This window comes from Montipora foliosa, chromosome 3 (assembly GCF_036669935.1).
Source record: "Montipora foliosa isolate CH-2021 chromosome 3, ASM3666993v2, whole genome shotgun sequence".
Taxonomy (NCBI): domain Eukaryota; kingdom Metazoa; phylum Cnidaria; class Anthozoa; order Scleractinia; family Acroporidae; genus Montipora; species Montipora foliosa.
The window spans coordinates 58,061,135-58,076,134 of NC_090871.1; the positions used below are offsets into that span (position 1 = coordinate 58,061,135).

Consider the following 15,000-nt stretch of genomic DNA (forward strand, 5'->3'; position numbering starts at 1 on the left):
TCATATATTATTGAGGAGATTTCAAAGAAAATATCAACCGGTTTGTTGGTCCTAAAGGATATATGTTCAACTGTACCGTTTGAAAATAGACAAAAAATGTATAAAGATCTTATTTTGCCCCATTGTGACTATTCCAGCTGTGTGTGGGGATATATAGGGAAAGGACCAAAGAAAAACTACAGCAACTTCAGAACAGAGCCACAAGAACAGTGACTTTCTCCAGTTATGAAACATGATCTAGCGATATTGGATGAGCTGGATTGGGATGCACTAGAAAACGGGAAAACGAGAAGACTCGCTATTTTGATGTACGTATTAACTCATGACCTTTCTCCGTCATACTCAAGAAATATCTTTAACAATGTTTTTAGACATCCACCCTTACAACCTAGGAAATTAATGAATTAACCTAATTTTAGGCCAAATTTAGTAGTAGCAGTAGCAGCAGCAATAGTATTAGCAGTAGCAGCAGCAGCAGCAGCAGCAGCAGCAGCAGCAGCAGTAGTAGTAGTAGTAGTAGTAGTAGTAGTAGTAGTAGTAGTAGTAGTAGTAGTAGTAGTAGTAGTAGTAGTAGTAGTAGTAGTAGTAGAGTAGTAGCAGTAGTAGAAAATCCCGAATCTCTGTCTTTTAATAGGTCCAATCCCCCATCCCGAAACCTATTTTCGAGGCAAGCGGAAGGCTGTCAATCTAATCGCGTGACAACTTTATGGAGATCATACGGTCTGTCTGATCTTTGCCACGTACGTACATGTATTTATTACACATAACATGCGAATTTTATTCCATAAAGCTTATTTGCACAAATCTATACGCTTTATTTTCACATGTGAAAAAGGCCTATACAGCCAATCAGAATGGCGTACAGCTATTTCACATGTGGAAGTATAACCAATCAACGATAGCGTAAAGGCGTTTCCATGCCAATCACTCGTGCATCTCGTGCAAATCGTGCAAATCGTACTTTGTTATTGAATTAAATTAAATTTGCATTTGGTTCTATTGTTAGTGAGTTTTTGTTTCTAATTCGCGTTCAGAAAACTATTTTAATGAAAATTCTTATGTTATGTGTAATAAACAGTTTACGACATAGAAAGTGCTTTGTACGGGGTTTTATTCACTCGTTGTTTGTGTCAAAAACCCTCACTCGCTCGTTCCTCGCTCGTTCGGGTTTTTGGCACAAACAACTCGTGCATAAAACCCCGTACGCCGCACTTTCTATGACGTAAACTATATATATACATGTAGATATCAACAAATGTTTATATCTGCACGCACGATTTCGTTTTGCGAATCAAGCAACGGCTTATTTTGAGTTTACAAGGTGAGTGATATAGTATACGTATATACACGTGTTCTATGAGTATATAAATTAATATATTTTATCTTAAATTATTATCATTTTTCTTATCCTCTCTAAACTGATACGCAGCTCAATTTGTGTTAAAATTTCCCGATCATTGATGCATCGTATAATCTGTGTTTTCGACATTTTCTTACTTCTAGCAACATTTGATTTGAATTTCGTTAATTTGTTGATTTCCGTTTACAGCCTGGTTTACAGTGTCTGCAATTAGTGCTCCATTGCTAGAAGACTAGACACTTAAAGTTTCTTTTTCTCGTTCAGTCGCCACAATTTGTCAATTCGTATAGCCTTTTAGACCATTTAACCGCCATGCAACGAATTGAACACAGAGACCATAGAAACACGATTCAGTTGAAAGAATTCTCCAAAATTGAGCTAAACACAATGGCACAAATGACGCTTCAGTTATACACACAATTTACACATAAATTAGGCTGTGGCGCACACTTCATCTGTCACCATTTTATGAATCATTCAACTCTCTTACCATTTATGAATTTGAATTGCAATTATAATTATAATTCATGCTTTTCAATTACTGCTCTGATATGATTGGTTACGTTAACAATTAGAGTTTGGGAGTACAAATATATGTCTGCGTAGCAGGCGGGATATTTATCGCGGCATAATTTAAACACGCGGGAGAGCGGGGCTGGACAATCTGCGATCTAGCAAGCCGTGCGAGTCTCGCATTTGAGTCGAAGTAACCATTTCAAATAAAAAATAAACAGTATTTATGGCTCAGAACCCATTTTAAAACGGTTAGCTTTCAACAACTGTGTGACTCGCATGTTGAGTCGCATGACTCGCAGCCATGCCTCACATGACTCCTCACTCCAGGAGAGCGACTGGCGTTGAAGCGGTGAAGCCGCGAGTGCCTTCGCCGCTTCGAAATCAGTCCCTCTCCCCGTTGTTTAACTATTACCGCGATGAAATGTATTACACCATCTACGCAGGCTACTCGTTCAACCTCGTTCCCAAGGTCTCCATTGTCGTTGAGACAAGCAACCCTGGGGACGAGGTTGGCTACTCGCTTTGTTCCGAATTCTCACGGCTGGACTGGATCTAGCATAAAATGGAGGCTAATGCAGGCAAATTAATTTGTGTGTGAAAAGATTAGCCCACACTAGCCTCTATTTCATGCTAGATCCAGTCCAGCCGTGAGAATTCGAATACGGTCTATTTGCTTATTAAGTCCTGCAATTATTCGTCTAAAAGGGCTCGGCTTACTATATTTTGCTAATTAAACATGTAAAAATAAAATATCAAGTATCCCTGCATACTCACGCACAGCCACACACACACCCACACGCATTACGCACTTCTGATTATCCATCTAAAAACATCAAAAGAGTCTCCAAAGAGTTAGCGCAAAAAGCTGCTCTCCTTACATCTTGACAAAGGAAATGAAAGACTAAAAATCATTTTCCCGGATAAAAGCTCCCCAATTTTCATTAAATTTTCTTAAAATCCCAGTTTTAACGGCATAACGTCTTTCATAATCCAGACAGTTTAGAAAGGTTCGAAAAGAGAGTTTCCATGAAGGGGTTAAAACTTCTTTCTTTGGAGAAATAGATGTGATATCTAGCAATTAAAAGCGCATGATGAAAAAACAGGTTTGTAGTATCGTTCACGAGGCCAATGCAAGATAAAAAGCAGAATGCTTCGTTAAGAAAACAAGAGCTGTTTTTCATCCAGTTACCAATTTCATTCCAAAGGGATTTAACGAAAGAGGTGCAAAAGAGTTTCCGAGCTTTCTTTGCAGAAACTGCATTGATCATTAGATTTGATTCCAATTTTAAAAAGGAAACAGTTCGTTGCCACTTTTCTGTGCAAAAGGTTAAATTGAAATACACGTATTTTAGACTCGCTGGTACATAAAAATGCAAGGGTATATGACTTACGCCAATCAATCGTATCAAAGTCACAAAGGTTGCAGTCTGCCAGTCATTTTTCCTGACTTTTACAAGGTGTAGAGGCGCTTCGAGTTAGAAATGATTTGTAAGCTAGCTTACAAAAAGCTTCAGAGGATAATAGGCTTTTGGTGTCAATTTTAGCATCTTTCATTTGTGGACATTGTTTTTTTGCGTTTTATATTCGAGATGGCACCTATGACGCCGTGGTACTGTAGAAAGTGAGCTTTTATCGCAAACTTTTCCTTGAAAGTATCACAATTACAGAATTTGTAAATTCGACTGAGATCTGTATTTGAGCTTATTTTGCGAAACGAGCTCTTCCAAGACAGTGACGATATTTAATTTATTTTTTCGCATTCGTTAAGACTTTTCCTAGATAGAACTCCAAAAAAGAAAGGAACTTTATTTCAGCGTCTAATCTTGTAGCGCTGGAGCACTGATTGGGGACACTGTAAATTGAGATCAACGCAAATCAAATCAAATTTTGGGTTTTGAGAAGAGGGGAAAACCGAAGTACTGGGAAAAAAAACCGCTCGGGTGCAGAGTAGAGAACAAACGCAATCCACTTATTACGCCAAGTCAGGGAATCGAACCCGGGACATAATGGTGGAAGGCGATTGCTCTAACCACCCCGCTATCCCTGCACCTCGATTTTTGAACTAATAGTTTGAGCCAGAATGAAAGAAGAACCTCGTTTCGCAAACGATTTCTGTAATTTGCATAAGGGCAGAAGCTGAACACAGCATGGCATTCTTCATGATTGTTAATAACGTGGTCTTCTTCTTTCTCCGGGAAATCGCCATGCCGGGTATACCGGCCAATGTTGATTTCATTTTGGGACGAAACTTCTGACTGTTCATCTCGCGATCAAATTTCTCATGTAAACTAAAAACTCATGCAGCATATAGTATCACGCCGAAGAACGACATCTGAGAGTGAGCGAGCCACATTCCTTACAAGACATATATAGTATTCAGTTTCGTTGTTAAAATGTTCACAAGGCTAGGCTCGGGCAGCAACAAACATTAATTCTGTGGGATACCTGTGTAACAGGCAGCCTAACGGTATAAAACCGGTAGCATATCTTATTTTTCTTCTTCGTAGTCACAAATGTTCCCTACGGATATTAAATTAAGCCCCGCTCGGGAACCCATTTTTATTTCCTTCGGAATTTCCAAACTTCCGTTCGGCGATTAGAACTCCAACTCTTTTCCCAGTGCTACAGACCACTCGGCCACGGAGTTCTTACAGTATATGTTATAATATAATTCGGAATCCTTCCCGCCCGCGATGATTGACACAGTAACCTCACATCTGGAAGTATTTGATAAAGTGGACAGATGATTTTTCTTTGCGAACGACAAGTTTTCAGGTAAGGATATTTGCTACTTTATTTCTAGGTTTTGCTTCGTTCTTGTGTGTTCCACTGTGAACATTATTGCATAGAACGAATACTCCAATCGATCTGCTTCTTGCGAGCCAGTTTGTTCAGTCGTTTCAAAACATTTTGTGAATCGAACCAGTGTGTTCAATCGGCCATTGTGCCAAGCATTTATCAATCGAACCATTGAGTTCATTTGGCCATTGTGACTATTTGAGAATAGGCCTTTTTCGATATATTAAAATTCAGCTTGATAGCGAGTCAGTGAGGACAAAGACAAAGGAAAGTGGATGATATGTAAATATTTTTCACATTAATTCCCACGTGTTTCTATTGTCTTTGTCCTCACTGCCTCACTTTCAAGCTGAATATTTAACATATCGAAAATGGCCTATTCCATCGCTATTTGTAGTGTCCAGGTCTCCTATCCCATGAGACCTGGGGAGTGTTTTATATGCACAGCGTGCTTTATAGCGTGTTTTACATTTTAGGGATTTAATCAGCGAGTGTAACAGTGGACGAGGAATATAACGTGTGTAGATAGTTAGAGTGAACTTATTCATTAAAAGAGAAGTCGGAGACTACATTGGCGACGAGTAGACAAACAGAACACTTACAAGAGTTTCCGGAACGTTTAGGAAAGCGTCTGCCTGATCAAGATACGAATTTTGAGAAAGCAAAATGGCTATGTGCGAGACAACCCTTGGTTTGGCACCTTTTCACCCGGATCTTGATCCGACATCGGTGGGTCCTCGCAAGGCATAAAGTGTATGCGGTTGCGATGAATATAAAGGCCAAGGCGAGAAATCGAGCGTTATTTGTACATTGCGCTGGACCGAAAGTGCAAGACATTTTTGACACACTGGACGATACGGGAGAAGACTTCGAAACCGCCTCAAAAAAAGCTTCTGGAATATTTTTCAACGAAATGGCATCGTCTTTTCAGCACATATAATTTTCGGCAGTTAATCCGGGAAGAAGAGGAGTCTTACGATTTTTATGTCACTCGTTTAAAGCAAGCTGCAGATCAGTACGGATTCCCTCCGGAATGGCTCAAAGTTGAAATACAAATGCAGTTAATTAAAAAAGGACAATCGAAGAAAATCAGACAACGTTTGCTCAGTAAGTCTCATTCTCTGCAGGAGGCGTTAGATTTCGCTAGAGCTCAGGAATCATCAGATAAACAGGCGAAGAGAATCGAAATGGAGCAACAACTTAGAGTGACGAATCCCTAGGAAGAGTTGTACAAAGTTGGGCTAGCAAAACCGAATAACCCAACCACTAAAGAGTGTTTCTCATGAGGCGGCGTATTCCCTCATACGGGTGGACAGAAGCAATGTCCGGCTTGGGGAAAGAAATGCATTTCGTTCGGGAGAATGAATCATTTTCCCCGGAGGTGTAAGAGCCAAGAAAAGGTAAACAAGAACGCGGTAAAGGCCTTACATAGCTAGAAGCAATCGGATAGCAGCAATGCAGAATGTGGTATTGAAAAAATTGGAGTGGTTGAAAGTAACCTAAGACCTAGGCCTATAAAGAGCATTAAAATTGAAAATTGTTTCAGGGAATTGGAAAGATGGAAGGTGCGCAAGTGGACTTGCATGTGGACGAGACGATAACAGCTGTGGCACAAGCCACACAGAAGAATCCCGTTCAGTGTGAGGCGAGAACTTGAGGCAGAGTTGGAGAAGATGGCGAAGGAGGGTGTCATTGAAATGATCGAGAAGCCTGTCAGCTGGGTATCGCCAGTTGTGATCACACCGAAACGAACAAGTAATGAAATTCGATTAAACGTGGACTTGAGAGAGGCCAACAAAGCCATACCACGGACCCACACTGTCATGCCAATCCTAGAAGATATCATACATGAGTTTAATGGAGCAACAGTCTTTTCTCTTCTCGATATGAGTAAGGGATATCACCAGTTGGAACTGAAAGAGAACAGCCCGAGACATCACCACGTTGTCAACCCATGTCGGCTTGAACAGATACAGAAGGCTAAATTTTGGCACGCTATCTGCGGGTAAAATACTCTAAGACACCATGAGTAAGGAGATCACTCGAGACCTACCAGGATGCATAAACATCAGCGATGACATTCTCGTGTATGGGAATAATCAGGAGGAGCATGATCAGAGACTGGAGAAATTATTTAAGAGAGCTAGAGAGAAGAAGATCACGTTAAATAGGGAACTAAGTGCGAATTCAACAAAGATAGATGCGTGTATTATGGTATGGTATTTTCTGAAGATGGAGCATCTCCTGACCCGCAAAAGGTGGAAGCGATTAAAGCGGCTCAGCTTCCTCGTAAAGCAATAGAAATGAACTCTTTCTCGTGTACAGTACAGTGTAATGCGAGATTTATGGACAACTATGCACAGCAAACAGACGTTCTGAGAGGATCACTATAGGTTCAAGTATTAACCTGGGGAAAGAGCAACAGGCACCGTTTGAAAGGTTGAAAGAAGCTCTTAGCTTGGACACGCGGTTTTGGCCTATTTCGACCTCGGGGCAAAACATGAAGTTCATGTGGATGGCTGTCCGTTGGGAATTTTCGGCCACTCTGGTGCGATGTTGGGAGAGCGATGACTAGTGGCGAGTGGTGCAATATGCGAGTAGGGCCCTATCGGACACAGAACGGAACTATTCGCAAATCGAGCTGCAAATGCTAGCAGCAGATTTTGAGTGTAGAATTTCCATGTCTTCCTGTACGGCCTGCCATTCAAAATAGTCCCGGACCGCAAGCCTCCAGAGGTCATCCTTAACAACCCTAGGCATAAGACGTCCATACGGCTACAATAAATGATAGTGCGAATGCTTGAATATTTCCTTGATTAAGAGTTTAAGGTCGAATATAGGCTCGCACAAACAAACATCTCGATTATACATCCAGGCACCCGTTGCCGCGTGAGAAATGCACTAAAACGGAATTAGTTTCTACCAAAGATGTGAAGGAAAATGTGAATTTCGTTGTTATAAATGACATTCCCCGGGTCATCAGTAAGGAGGAGTTGATAGGAGCAACGAGGAACGACAGAGAGCTGCTCAATATTATCCTGTGCATCCAGAAGAAGAAGTTAGACTCCAAGGATATGGACGTGAAACTTTACACCTGTGTTTTTGACGAGTTATCCGTGGTCGATGGACTTGCCCTTCTCAGTGAAAGGATTCTAGTGTGAGAATCGCACATGAGGGGCACCACCAAGGCATCGTTCGGCTAAGTAATTGCTTCGGGCACACGTTTGGTTTCCCGGTATGGACAAAATGGTAGAAAAGCACGTGGGAAAATGCCTAGCTTGTTAAGCCACCACTCCTTGACAAACCAGAGAGCCCCTCCTAATGTCGAATTTGACCGAAGGTCCATGGGACAAAGTCAGTGTGGACTTTGCGGGACCTTTCCCAGGTAAGGACATCGCCTTGATGTTCTGGGACCAGTATACAAGGTATCCCCAAGTTGAATTTGTCTCAAGTACCTTGGCTGATGCTGTCATTGCCCATTTCATTCATGTCTTCAACACGTATGGAATTCCTAAAGAGGTGAAGACAGGTAATAGGGCTTCATTTAATATCTCGAAATTTGCAAAATACGCTCAGCAAAAAGGGTTCAAGCACCGAAAGCTCACGCCAGGGTTGGGTGAGGCTAATGGTGATGTTGAATGTTTGATCCAAACAATCGAAAAGTGTGCCAGAATTGCTAAGATTGAGGGGAAGGCTTTCAAACAACAGGTTCAAACGAGGGTTCGTAATTATCGCGCTGCACCCCACCCTGCTAGTCGGGAGAGCCGAGACAAGCTTATGTTCGGTCGAGAGATTAGGAGAAAGTTGCCGGAGAAGGTCATCCCTCAAGGAAAGAAAGGCCAGCATTCAATTAGAGAGAGGGATGAGACAAAGAAAAGGCAGATGAAAGATTACGCGGACAAGCGCAGGCACGCCAGCCATAGTTCAATCCGACTCGGAGACAACGTTCCTTTGAAACAGAGCAAAAGCAATATGCTTACCCTTAAAGGGGGGATCCGCAGCTTGAAGTTGAAGGTGACTCTGCAGCAAGGGACAGTGCAGAGCACGGAGCGAGTGACGAGTCAATAGCAGCTCTAGCGGAACCCCCGTAGATCGATGCTAGCCTAATCGGCGTCATGGAACACTATTTACAAAAACTTTGAGGCACACTAAAACATCAAGGGGGAGGTGTAGTGTCCAGGTCTCCTATCCCCATCAGACCTGAGGAGTGTTTTATATGCACGGCGTGTTTTATATATTTATATATATATATATATATATATATATATATATATATATATATATATATATATATACATACATATATATATATATATATATATAAAATCGGATGTTCCTGTTCCTGAATGTTAAACGCCGGGGAACCCCGTGGCTAACCAATCACCTCACCGATTGCTCTGTTTCAGCAGGGTTGTCGTGATGGTGCAGTGGTTAGCACACCCGACTAGTAACCAGGGGGACGCGGGTTTGATTCCCACTCACGGCAATATGTTTTTCATTCCATGGATCTGCTAGTAGTTCGCTGTCGCTATTTGTACACACAAATCACTTAATATTTCTAGCAAAGCGTTGTGTATCCTTCGGATCCTATTAGCTTGGGACTACATCGTTGGATTTCCAGCCTCGTTATGTGTATATATATATATAGACAGTTAAGTAGATCCCTTGAGCCAACAACGTATCACCCCCAGGAGGATCGCCAATGGATTCACAGTCCAAGTTGAGGAGAAATTGAGAGAAAGTTACAGGAAACTCAACACTGGACAACTTCTGGGGACTGAAACTGTAATTGCCCTGAGCGGGATTTGAACCCACGTCCCCCTGATCACTAGTCGGGTGTGATGACCACTACATTATCGGGACAACCATGCTGGCAACATGGCTGATTGATCACTTAATGTGTGGCATTTACGTGGGACTCCCTAAGGGCCAGTTTTTCTATGTGATAACGCTGGATCAACATGCGATTCACAGGCGGACAAGGGTAATTAATGTAAAGAGTCAGTTGAGTAGATCCCTTGAGCCAACAACGTATCACCCCCAGGAGGACCCGCTCAGGGCAGTTACAGTTTTCCCCAGAAGTTGTCCAGTGTTGAGTTTCCTGTAACTTTCTCTCAATTTCTCCTCAACTTGGACTGTGAATCTCCTGTGAATCCATTTGCGATCCTCCTGGGGGTGATACGTTTCCCACGTTTCCCAATACAGGAAACGTGAAGACAAGATTGGAAAGTAGCCTTTAACAACCAAAAACAACAATGAAATCAAGTAAAGAAAAAGAAGTAATGATATATAAGATTAGAAGTCTTCCTTGGGGACAATACGCAGTGGTCTCCCATGAACGTGCTTTAGTGGAAATCGATCGTGTCAATAATACCAAACCAACAACAAAATGAACCCATTGCTTCCATTACAGGAATAAAAAAGACGTAGAAAGAAGATAAGAAAATAGCCTTCAACGTTAACGGCCAAACAAAATAAATCAAAGGAAAACTGTGAAGACGTCGTGGATGCATTGCTTGTTCTGTTGCGATAAGTTGCTTTCTGATCTTGTTAGGAAATAATGACTGAATTCGTGTTTGGTTTTTATCTAAAAAGAATGCGTTATCATTGGCAGGCTACTCCAGGTCATTTTCACACATCTGAAGGGTCCTCAGCTATGTAAACAGCTACGAAGTCCTAAACTTGCGATAAGTAAAAACAAGGATTGTTTTCAAAACTTGTCAACCTTTCACGAAATCTGGAACGGATCATGAAATATGCTTATTTAGTTGCATTTTATAGATGCAAACGAGCCAGGTGAAAATAATCGCCAACCGGTGTTTTCGGCTCCTTTAAACTTTTTACGAGGTTGTTAAAAGCTTTTGAAGTACCAGAGGAAAGCCATTTAGAATGAATTCGTGTTTGATTCTTACCGTAAAGGAATGCTTCACTGTTCAACTACATCAAGGTGATACCGAAAACATCTGGATATTTCTCAACTTTGAAAACACAGCTATCGAGTGGTTTTAACCCCGCCTTTTACATTTAAGCGCCGTATACCTTATAGGTATTGAATATAACCAATAGAATGAGAAAATGATAATAGCAAACTAAAAAAGCAATACTTTGCTTTAAGCGAACACACTGAGTTGTTACTGTTCTCAGCAATCTAACGGCGTGCTCCTTTGCTAATAAGAGTGGGTCTGTGAACTTGGTGGATCGACGAGCAAATATCTCTTCGCATTCATTTTGAACACACATAGTGCCTTTAGTCTTTCACTGAGCAATGGCTCGGTAACACATACTTACGACTGCAACGAGTATCAATCCCTTCAGAAAGAAGAAAAGTCGAAGAATATTTCAACGTATTACGCAACGGTATTACTTTGGAAAGTGAAACGTCGGAAAATCGATATTGATCTTTTCTATATAGATAAGAATTCAACTAAGTGGGTGACAAATTGGCATATCTTGAAAAAAATCGATATGAGTCGTTTACTTATCGATAAGTGTACATCTAAGTGAGTGACAAATTTGCATATTGTGACCCCTAACGATAGTCGTTGATATGCTTCGCGTTTCCACGACTTAAAATGAAATCAAGTTTTAAAAAAAATTGATATCTTCGTCATGGGGACTTCGCAGTCATCTCCCATCCAAGTACTAACCCCATCCAGGCTTTTCTTTAGTAGCCACTCATGTCATATTTATGGTATGTGATACTGAGATCCAACTATCCTGTATCCCATTAATTTTTGGTCTAAATATCCCGAATCTCGTTAATTCATGTGGTTTGTATCTCTATAACGCCAGTTCGGTATTCCATTAATTTTCCCCCCTGATATCCTGTATCCTTATGATTTCAGTTCTACCTAAATATCTCATATCCAAATAACCCCTAATAGGCGTCGTTGTTTCCATTTGCAAATTTAGTGCCAGTAACTCTCAAAAAAGAAACGACAGTTTTCAATTTACAAAACATGTTTCGACATACTCATGTCATCTTCAGTTGCAAATGAGCTTTTTCAACGGTTGTACATTTGAATTTATATTAAGGTACGTTACAAAATTACGTGTCAGAACTTGCGTACAATTTGAATATGAAGTATGAAATGCGCAGGAAACAAAAATAGCGCACATAGCAATAAAATAAAAGACAAAAGAACAACGTAATTAAAAAGAAAGAGACAAATCTAAATGCCTCAGCTGCTGATTAAGAATGGGATTTTCCCACTTAATGTGCAATGCCTCTTTGATCTTAATTTGGAATTTTGAGGCGGCAGAATCTAAGATCATGAAACATTCTGTATTACAAGAGTCGTGACAGGACAACATGCGAAGACTTGTCCGACAAGAGATGCTCACGAGCACGTGTACAAAGGTGGCGAGTGGTCTCGCCAATGTAGCTGGCATTACAGCCAGCACACGAGAATTTATAAACGACACGCGAACGTAGACCTTGCGGTACTGAATCTTTCACGCTGAACATGTTTCTGAGTTTTAACGTACTAAAGACCAACTTAATATCTAAATCAGCTTTACAATAATGTTTGAGTAGTTGTCTTAACTTAGTCTGGGCGATTTCAGAAAACCGGCCAACATAAGGGAGTTTATAGAAGTGCGTAGACTGAAGTTTTCCCGGAGTTGGATGAGGCTTCCCGCCCAGTCAGAGAAGGATTCATTTTCTTAGAAAGATACCTGTGAATAATCTTGTCGATGACCCACGACGGAAAACAATTTTTCCGTAGTAAGAAAATAAGCTTCTTGACGTCCAGATGAAAACCAACCCAGGAATTGTTGATCTTATATACTCTGTCTAGTAATGTTCTGACTAGACCCAGTTTGTAATTCAAAGGGGCGAAGCTGAAATAATTAGTAAGAAGACCAGTAAATGTCTTCTTGCGATATACACTAGTAACAATAGATGGATGACCGTTGTCTATCAATATGTCTAGAAAAGATAATTTCTTATTGATTTCCCTTTCCATTGTGAAACGGATACTTGGGTTCCTTGCGTTGATATAATCAAAGAACAAGAGCGCATCATCTTCGTTATTGAACAAACAATGATGTCCCATAAAAAGGTTTGCGAGGACTGGAGCAAGGGGGAAACCCATGGCAACCACATCTTCTTGGTCACGAAACGCACCCTTGAATAAGAAGTGGGTCCCTGCTGTTGCGAAGGAAAAAAGGGTTTTAAGGTCAGTGGGGCTTATCGTAAGACCAGGATTACCCTGATAAATGTATGTGACCGTCAAATCAATGCACTCATCAATGGGTATACTAGTAAACAGACTCTCAACATCAAAAGAGACCATAAACTTCCCAGAGGTTGGTAACTGATTGATTTCATGTACAAATGAAAACGTGTCGCGGACGTTGTAGTCACGCGGGACATGAGGCTCTAAAAGATCGAAAAGGAACTTAGATAGATTATAATTGTAGGTGCCTATTGAAGATACTATGGGTCGAAATGGAGGTGTTTCATTAGGCTGCCGAGCCTTGTGCATTTTAGGAAGGCCATAGAACCTAGCTGGTTGAGAACCAATTGGATAAATTCTCTCATATGTATCTTTGTCTAAGTGACCCTTATTTTTAAGTGCTCTTAAAAAACGTTGTAATTTGCCCTCCCTTTGTAAAGTAGGGTCGTTATCAATAACCTTAAACTTAGAAGTGTCACTTATACATATGAGAGAATTTTGCTTCCTCGACATCAAAATTTCAGTCAACGGCAACGATTTATCTATAAGCTTACACTACAAACCAAAATATTTCCATAACTACTTACTGCATATGTCCTCGCATCCACAACACGTAAAAAATGGCATCCCATTCTCTCAATTTCTTAGACTAAGGCGCCTCTGTTGTGACGAGTCCGACTTTAACAGCAAGTGCGAGGAAATGTGCCAGTTTTTCAAAAAACGAGGCTACCCTGAGTCCGCTGTCACCACAGGCAAACATCGTGCCCAAGAAATCGATCGAGAAATCGCACCACAAATGTCACAGAACGAAGAAACCAACAGAATTCCATTCACCCTCACCTACCATCCGCAAAACCTTGCAGTCAAAAATATCATTCTCAAAAACTTCAAAATTCCTCAGAATTATCCCGAAACTAAACATATATTTCCTCTAACACCACTTATTTCATTCAAACGCGACAAAAAATAGGTAATTTTCCAGTTAGGAGCTCATTTAAGTCTGACAACCAGCCGGGAACTTTCAAATGTACACGCACAAGACGCAAAACTTGTCCTTTTATTTCTAACATGGTTAAGATCTCAGGACCGAAATCACTGACCACTTTACATGCATCTCCGCAAATGTCATCTATTGCATAACCTGCACACTATGTAAGAAAACCTAAAAAGGCGAACATTGAGAAGGTTGCCGGAACCACTTTCACGAACACCTTCGAGGTGTAGAAAGAAACGATACATCTGCATCAAGACCAGTTGCGCGCCGTTTGAATTTTCAATCTTTCTAATCACTCCCACCACAACATGACAATTTGCAGCCTATCCTTACACCACGGGAACACAGAAAGCCGCAAAAATCTGGAACAAAAAGTCATCTTTCAGCTACAATAGGTACACTCTATACTCTATCCTCAAGGAATCAATGAACGCCTCTCATTCCATTAATTTATTCATAAATTCATGTTACTATATTTCCACCAATGGCAAAGCTCCTCCACATCCTCATAAAAACCAACAACACGCACAATTTCTCCTTTTGCTCTGACGAAGGGCTAACGCTCGAAACGTCAGCTTTCCAAATCGCTCACGGTGGTAATAAGACCTTTATCAACACGTTTTATAAAACCAAATTTTGCTGTTTCGCTCTCCCACCGACGCAGCACCTCAGTTTCCTTAAAAACTAGAAATCTGTAACAATGACTTAATATCTCCAAAGCATAAACTGACATGATCATTGATCGTTTCAACCGCTCAATATGGAAGCTCTCCTTGATTTTGAGTTGATAGAAAGAGGTTGCATTATCAATAATTTTGAAGCAAGAAACACCACAATTATCCTGTCAATTTTTAGAAAATGCCTCAAGATATGAGAATTAATCTACAAGGAATCATTGTATTGATAGTTGTATATATTTATACGGATTATCTTGTAAAAAATTCAATGTTACACTCACTATGGCTATTGATGATGTTTGAAAAATCGAAACATGTTCCTAAAACTCAAAAGTGTGGTTGTATTTTTAAAAGTATTAGTAAAGCATGTGCTATCCAGACTGTGGTTTAAATACTGAACTTCTGAGGATGTAGAATTCAGCTCAGTTTACACTACCCTTATTTTATGAGGCTATGACTCCGAACGCCTCATTG

General features: G+C 40.6%; 1 protein-coding gene and 1 long non-coding RNA gene across 2 annotated transcripts in view; one reads left to right on the forward strand and one right to left on the reverse strand.

Annotated features, from left to right (window-relative positions):
- The window catches only part of LOC137997795 (uncharacterized), an 88,376-nt gene that overhangs the window by 903 nt on the left and 72,473 nt on the right, over window positions 1-15,000 (forward strand). The window contains exon 2 of the mRNA XM_068844046.1: window positions 138-308. The gene's annotated coding sequence lies outside the window, so the exon portion shown is untranslated. The remainder of the gene's footprint in view (window positions 1-137; window positions 309-15,000) is intronic.
- LOC137997797 (uncharacterized) overlaps window positions 13,900-15,000 on the reverse strand; it is a 2,550-nt gene continuing 1,449 nt past the window's right edge. Inside the window, exon 3 of the long non-coding RNA XR_011122588.1 lies at window positions 13,900-14,211. This is a non-coding gene — a long non-coding RNA (uncharacterized lncRNA). The remainder of the gene's footprint in view (window positions 14,212-15,000) is intronic.